Source organism: Cryptomeria japonica, chromosome 2 (genome assembly GCF_030272615.1).
Source record: "Cryptomeria japonica chromosome 2, Sugi_1.0, whole genome shotgun sequence".
NCBI lineage: Eukaryota > Viridiplantae > Streptophyta > Pinopsida > Cupressales > Cupressaceae > Cryptomeria > Cryptomeria japonica.
Genome location: NC_081406.1, coordinates 223,596,254 through 223,603,533, shown reverse-complemented (window position 1 = coordinate 223,603,533; position 7,280 = coordinate 223,596,254).

Below are 7,280 nucleotides of genomic sequence, written 5' to 3'. Positions count from 1 at the left end.
GAGCAAAGATGAAGCCTTAGATTATGAATATCCTCCTCCCCAACCTACCAAAGAGGATATGAATAATGATGATAGAAAGAAGAATCTCCCTACAAAGGGTATCCCTTCTTCATTTGTTCATCCTTTTGGTCCTTCAACATTCCCTTACGCATCAAATTTTAAGGAAAATCGTGACCAAATTTCCCCTTCATAATAAAAAACATCCTATGAGGTTGGCTATGATATGATTTCAAAACAAGGCTACGAGGGCAAGAACTTGGAAAACAAGGACAAGAAATCAAGGTCCCTATAGATCCTCCCTCACAATCTACTACAACGGGCCTAGAATATACCAATTCAACAGCATCAATGGATGATCTTCTTAAGGTTAAAATTCTTAAGGCGTACTTTGCAAAACATAAAATTTATCGTCCATCTAAACATGCTTCTTCATCAAACAATCCTCCTTGTTCCTCACCTATCCTTTTACCACAATAAAACAATCCTTCTTCTTCCACTAGTGCAACTTTCCTTACATCTCAAGGGAAAATACCTATCCATTTTGAAAATTGATAAAAAAAAACTAGCTACAAGAATCTTCTGGAGGTTGAACTATGATAAGTATGTCACTTTTCCTTTCATAAAATATATCAATAATTACAAGAACATATATGGTGATGTTTATTGTCTCTTTCATCATAGCTATTCTCATTCTCTTGGAAGTTGTAAAGATTTTAAGGAATTTTTTCAAGATCAACATGATAGAGCTTGTATTACTCTTACAACTGATCGTATCCTTTTTCTCAATGCTAATTTAGATGTAGTGCCTTAGCACTCCTATTACTGTATTATGTTGCTCCTTACCCTATGACATTGCTAGTTTACCTTTATTGGGGACTCTTTCTCATGAGTAGTGGTACAACTTAATTCTAATCATACTTGGACAAAACATAATAGTCATTCTTTCTTATCTTCATGCTAGGGGGAAAGGATATTATTTCAATTCTCTCTCCTTTTTCAAAAATTGTCCCTTCCTTTGTGAGTGGCATTTTTTATAACTTGATGTCATTTCTTGCATAGAATTATAATTCATGTGAGTACATGTGTGTTCCTTGTTTAGGACCTATTCATTGTTTGCATTGGTATGTCTTCTTATGAATAATATTCTCTCCTTGGTGAATGTGTGAAATCCTTTACTAAGAATCCACTTTTTCCTAGCAATGGGAGAAAGCGTGTATTCTTAGTTTCCTTCTCCTTTTCAAAGATGTTGTCTTTATCAAATATCCCTTTTATTTTTAGAGGTGAATATCTTTGGATAAAGATCTCTTCCTCTGTACATCCCTCAAAAGGATCCCTTTACACTTGTTGCAAGATATCTCTTTTACAACCATCTTTAATCGCTTATAAGAGTTATACCTCTTTATCTTGGAGATATGTGCATTGTTGCCCAAAGGGTACCTCCTTGGTGATGAAGGTGTGTATCCTTATTTATATCTTACTTTAGATATTAACATAAGGCTATGTTGACATCTTAATGAGGAGCATACATCACAACCTCCTTGTATCATATGTTCAATTCAAGTTGTGGATTTCCTTGCATAATGCCTTGCTTGGTTATCTTTTCAAGCTGCACATTTCCTTGCATAATTCCTTGCTTAGTTATCCCTTTTCAATTCAAGTTGTAGATTCCGTTGCATAATTTCTTGCTTGCTTATCCTTTTTATAGATTCCCTTATATAATGCCTTATTGTGATATCCTTATTGCACATCTTATACAGGTTGTTGCATCCTTGAAACCAGACCAAAAGGCTTAGAAGAGATGCTTGACTACTAAAACTAGACAATTACATATACTAGGATGTCAACTCATCCTATTTTTTTCAACTTCTTTAAGATAGGTTGATTAGCATGATACAACTTTCTAGATCTTCCAACCCTGCTTGTGCTACATTTTTGGATGAGTGAAACTAGCATGACACAACTTGCTAGACTATTTTGACTCTTCCTTCTTACATGGATCACAAAACATAACACAATGTGTTGTCACATGAGAAATCATGTTTTTGTAGATCACCTAGCATAACACAGCTTGCTAGCCCATCAATTCCATGCTCCCTCTTCTTTCTCTCATGGATCACCTAGCATAACACAATTTGCTAGCTCGTGGAATCCATGCTTTATTCTTTATTTTACCCATAGGCACATAGCATTGCTAGTTGTTGGATCATGGTTCTTCTTCTGATGCATACTCTTGCTCTTTCCATGTGACCACTTGTGCTCTTGTAATAGAATTTTGAGAATGATATTAGCAGTTGAGACATTTTTATTATCGAGGTCTCTTCAACTACTTTACTTAGAACCTTTGTTTTTAATACTAACCCCTTTTGTTTCTTGTCTTTAATATTTGATTGTCTTCATTTGGATTTTTTGTCTTTGTATTATTTTGTATACCCTTGCATGTGGTTGTATGAGTTAAGATCCTAAGATTTGGGACCTTATTCTTCAAAATTAGTGATGTCTTATCCCTTTGTGATCTCGCTCCTAGTTGCTCTCTCTCTCTCGCTCTCTCTCTCTCTCTCTCTCTCTCTCTCTCTCTCTCTCTCTCTCTCTCTCTCTCTCTCTCTCTCTCTCTCTCTCTCTCTCTCATCTTTCTACTTTACCATGAGTATTTTCATAGGCTCATACTCTCATTAATTGTGGGGGCTAAATGTAGTGTCATAAATTATAACCTATTATAATTCACACCTCATTCTTGTGCCCCTAATTTAATTTGTCTTATTCTAGTTCTCCCCTAGGCTTGATCTCAACCCTTTTACTTCAAATTTGATGTCACCTAGCTACATGGTTGAGTGGACCCCATCATGGGATTGTGCCTTCCTATTTACCACCTTGTTTGTCCTATTTTGGGAGCATACCCTTGTCTAGACTAGGGTGCCATGGTCCTCCTTAAATATACCCTAATTTAAATAGGATGAGGCACTTTCCCTCCTCGATGAGTTGTGGTCCCCATGTCTCAATGTGATCGTTGAAGGACCACCTAATCAATAATTTACCTAGGGAACCCTATATAAAGAAATCTTATCAATTCATTTTAAATCCAAAACTCTAAGAAGCATTCCTACCATAATTGAGATCATTACAAGCATTCTCAAGTATTGAATGTAGCACTTCATTTTGATGGTATGATGAGAGAATAAGTATCTAATCAACTACTAAGAGGGGGGGTGAATAAGTAGATAGAAAAACTAATAATAAACTTCACCAATATCAAAAATCAATCTCTCAAAGTAAACTTGGAATAATAACTCTGTCAAGATAAAAACTCATAAGATAAATTGGTTGACTGTTACAACAAATTAACAATAAACAACTGCTTCATATCTCAATGCTTCCAGTTATCATGACTTATCAAAAATAGTTAAGTAGTTAAGTAAATCAATTATGAAAACATAACCACAAAAACATTCACCACTTGACACAAATATTTTTGACGTGGAAACCAAAATAGGTAAAAACCATGGTGAGATGAGACTCACAAGACAACTATCTGAACTCCTTTGAAGTTCGCCTTGTTAGGAGCCTAGCCTGTTAAAGCTTTACAAAAAGTCCTGTTAAGAATTGATCCTGTTAGGAATCACCCGGTTAAGGGATTGACTACAAATGCCTTGTTAGAAGCAATACCTTGTAAGGAGTAACCTCAGTAGAGGATTTGAAAATCCAATCTAATTGACCACCTTGTTAGAGGATTTGAATAGCACCAAGCTTGTTAGAGCTTACCCGGTTAGGGGATTTCAATTTTGATGTAATTGTTAGAAAACAATTGGAGTTTGTTGATATGTCTGAATAACACTACACTTGCTTGATTAGATCCATTTAATGCTCCTTTCTGCTACTACTCAAACTGCAGATATATCATCTGGTTCGGCAACCACACACTCAACTGAACCATGTCTATCTCTTTTGCCAACTCTATAAAACTAAACAACTTCATTGACCTTAAATACAAATCAATCAGGTCGGTAACACAACAAAAACCTAATTCTCATTGATATTACAAACAAATTGGTTCAAGTATGACCGTTGGATTACATATCAATCTCTGCACATCAATCAAGAAAACCTTGATTGCTCCTTGATCACTGCTTCATCGAACTTAGTAACTCATCACATGCTTTGCATTAGATGCAATACATTTGCTCATTCCCTAGACAAAAACCGTTATAACAACACGCCAAAATCTCTTGGAATTGTCTTCATACAATAATCATGTGTGTCATAATCATTACTGGCCATCATTAGATCATAAACCAATATAACCAATTCACTAAGCTTAATCGGTTAGGGTTTATCAAAAACAACATGTAGGGTTTACCGGTTACATCAATAGATAAGGTTTACACTGGTTACTGGTTCACTCCACAAATTCTTCCTACCAGTTACAGTAACAATATTACAACAATATCAACAATATCATTACCGGTTTAATTGACATCAATGACAACATAGCATATCATTAATGCAATCTTTATTCAAATGCCAACACATTCCACCGTATTCTTCAAGCATCATGAAGAAAGTCACTTCGAATTTCATGCAAGCATGTGTTTGTGTTTGAGTCTTCTATTATTTTCATATTATTGCATCAACATTTGTTATCACATCTAAAGAGCATCGAATCATCAATATTTAATCAACCATTGCAAATATGAGTTATTGTGATACAACATTTACTTTAGTATTTCAATTACAATTTCAATTTAATTCAAGGTTAAATCCTAAACCAAGGTTTAATCTAAGGCAAACCTCCAACAATAACCTTATTTCTTTATTTTTGTGTGTAGGAAATTGTCTCGGGAGTTGTGAGTGAGGAATTTGACAAAATAGACTGCAACAATTAGACTCAGCTTTTGAAGGTGCAAAAAGTGGAGTACCAAAGCAACCAACTCCCTTCAATCCTGAAAATTCCCAATGACATTCTGCTAGTGTATTATATGCATCATCTTGATTCAAAAAACATCAAGCTTGTTTTCCCCTGATATTCAGAGGACCAGGGCAACTTGCTCCTCCTAGTATCGATAATTCTACCTAATTTTTTTGTCATAGGTCTTGATCTATTTTTCATTCTTAGATCTAGGTTTATAACTATGTGATATCTCGAATATTCTATTATTATTATTTTATGCCAATTTCTAATTGTTTGCCCTAGATCTAGCATTAAAAACTAACCCTAATTCAAATTCAATTTCAACTAAAACAAAGAGGAATTAATCTAATTTGTATTCAACCCTTTTAGGATTAGATCAATAAAATTCAAATTCATCTTTAATACAAGGTTGATCCCAAGAAAAATTAGTGGCTTTATTAATACAAGTAGTTAAGCCCTAATTTTCAACACCCTACAGGCCATCTACTCTAAAAAAGAGTGGTGCAGGGAAGATCCAGCCTAGATTCTATAACCCATTTAGAGTATCTCAATGGGCTGGTGAGGTTGCCTATGATTCTATAACCCATTTAGAGTATCTCAATGGGCTGGTGAGGTTGCCTATGAGATTGAGTTACCAGCTAGAAACAAGGCTCATAATGTATTTCATGTATCTAGGCTCATGAAGGCACTCAATCATAATGTGGTTCCCTCGTATAATTTGTTACCATTGGATGAGGAGGGGAAGCAGATATTGATTCTAGAGGCCATCAATGACACCAAAGAGTGGAATCTTTAGAGGAGGTTCATTAAAGTTTTTTTGGTCAAATTGAAGAACTTGCTAGTGGAAGATAAAACATGGGATAATGAGCAATTTTTTTAGTATCCTGAGTTGAGATTGCTTGAGGACAAGCAATTTTGGGAAGGGTGGACTATAATGTCCCCATCCTAACCAGATGTTTTGGTGGACCATTAGCCTACTCAATTTGGTTCCAGTCGGCTAGCAAGTTGGGGTTAGGTAATTTTGTAGGCAGTGTGTCAAATGATTTGGTAGTATTTGATGTTTAGTTGAGCTCCCATCATTATTATGAGCACAATACCCTTTTTTGGAGTAATTTTGGGTTAATCTTCCAATACTTACTATTTTTAGTAAGTCAATCTCAAGCATTGATTGAGCCAGCTAGCATGGGTACTTTTTTAGTATTGTTGATGGATTTAGTTTTGATGATTATATCAACATTTTATATAGTCCAATGGTTTTAAATAAAATAACAATAAGTCATTAATTAATAAAGTTAATTAAAGATTTAACTCTACCATTATTTTAATTTATTTGGGCTCGTTATAAAGTAAAAGGTGATTTATTTTAAATGGATGAGGACCAAGTTTATATTCAATGCTACATTAGAAGATTGAAAAAGTGACTTTAATCAAATAAAAGGTAAAAGTGAAAGGGGTTGATTTTTTTAGGAGAGCTATAAAGATAGTTTTGTGGAACTTGTTTTATATGTTGAGTTTGATATTTGATATTGACATTTATTCTAAAGGAGATTTATCTTCTTTGGTTTTTGAAGATGAAATCCCTTGTGAGTGACATTCTCCATGTTATTGAGAGACATAATCTAGAGAATTTCTTGGTGTTTTCATACAAGTTTAGTTTTTAGACATTGAGAGTGTTGGCATTGCATACTTGGTCAAGAAGGGCCAATTAGAGGGAGGTATCACTATTGCAAACTTCTATTGGCTTGGTTCAAGTACCTTTCCTTGGCTAGGTTGTACATGTTCTTGTTGATTGAACCTTCCAAAGGGGGTCGTACTTGCTTGTGGAGTTGTGCATTATTGTTTGGGGTAATTTCCTTGAGGGTTTGGAGGTGTTTGTTGCTCTATTTTTTCATCTTCTTCACACCACTCAAGCTAAGAGACATTTTGCTACATACCCATGGTTTATAGATATTATTGTTCTAGTCCATTATTTTCATAACCAACAAATGGGTATGGTGTATTTATGTTTGTGATCAATTTTACCCTGCTGGGTATCTTTAGTTTTGTCTCTGTAATGCACTTTCATATTATGATTAATTATAGGTATTATAAATTACAAGGATTTCATTAACTTATTTGTTGTTATAGTATTGTATCCATTGCAATATAAATTTTCTCTTTCTATTCTTCTATTCTCTTTGTCAAACATTCCCAAAACACATTCAAAAAATAAATAAAAAACAATAAAATACAGGTAAACAAGGTTTCATATTACACTTCACTTGGGAGGACTCAATCTCAATAGTTGAGAGCAACTCCTTTTATGGTGCATGGATGCATCAAATATGTTCATGAGGATATAATGATAAAAAATAAAATAAATCCATAACTAATTTTT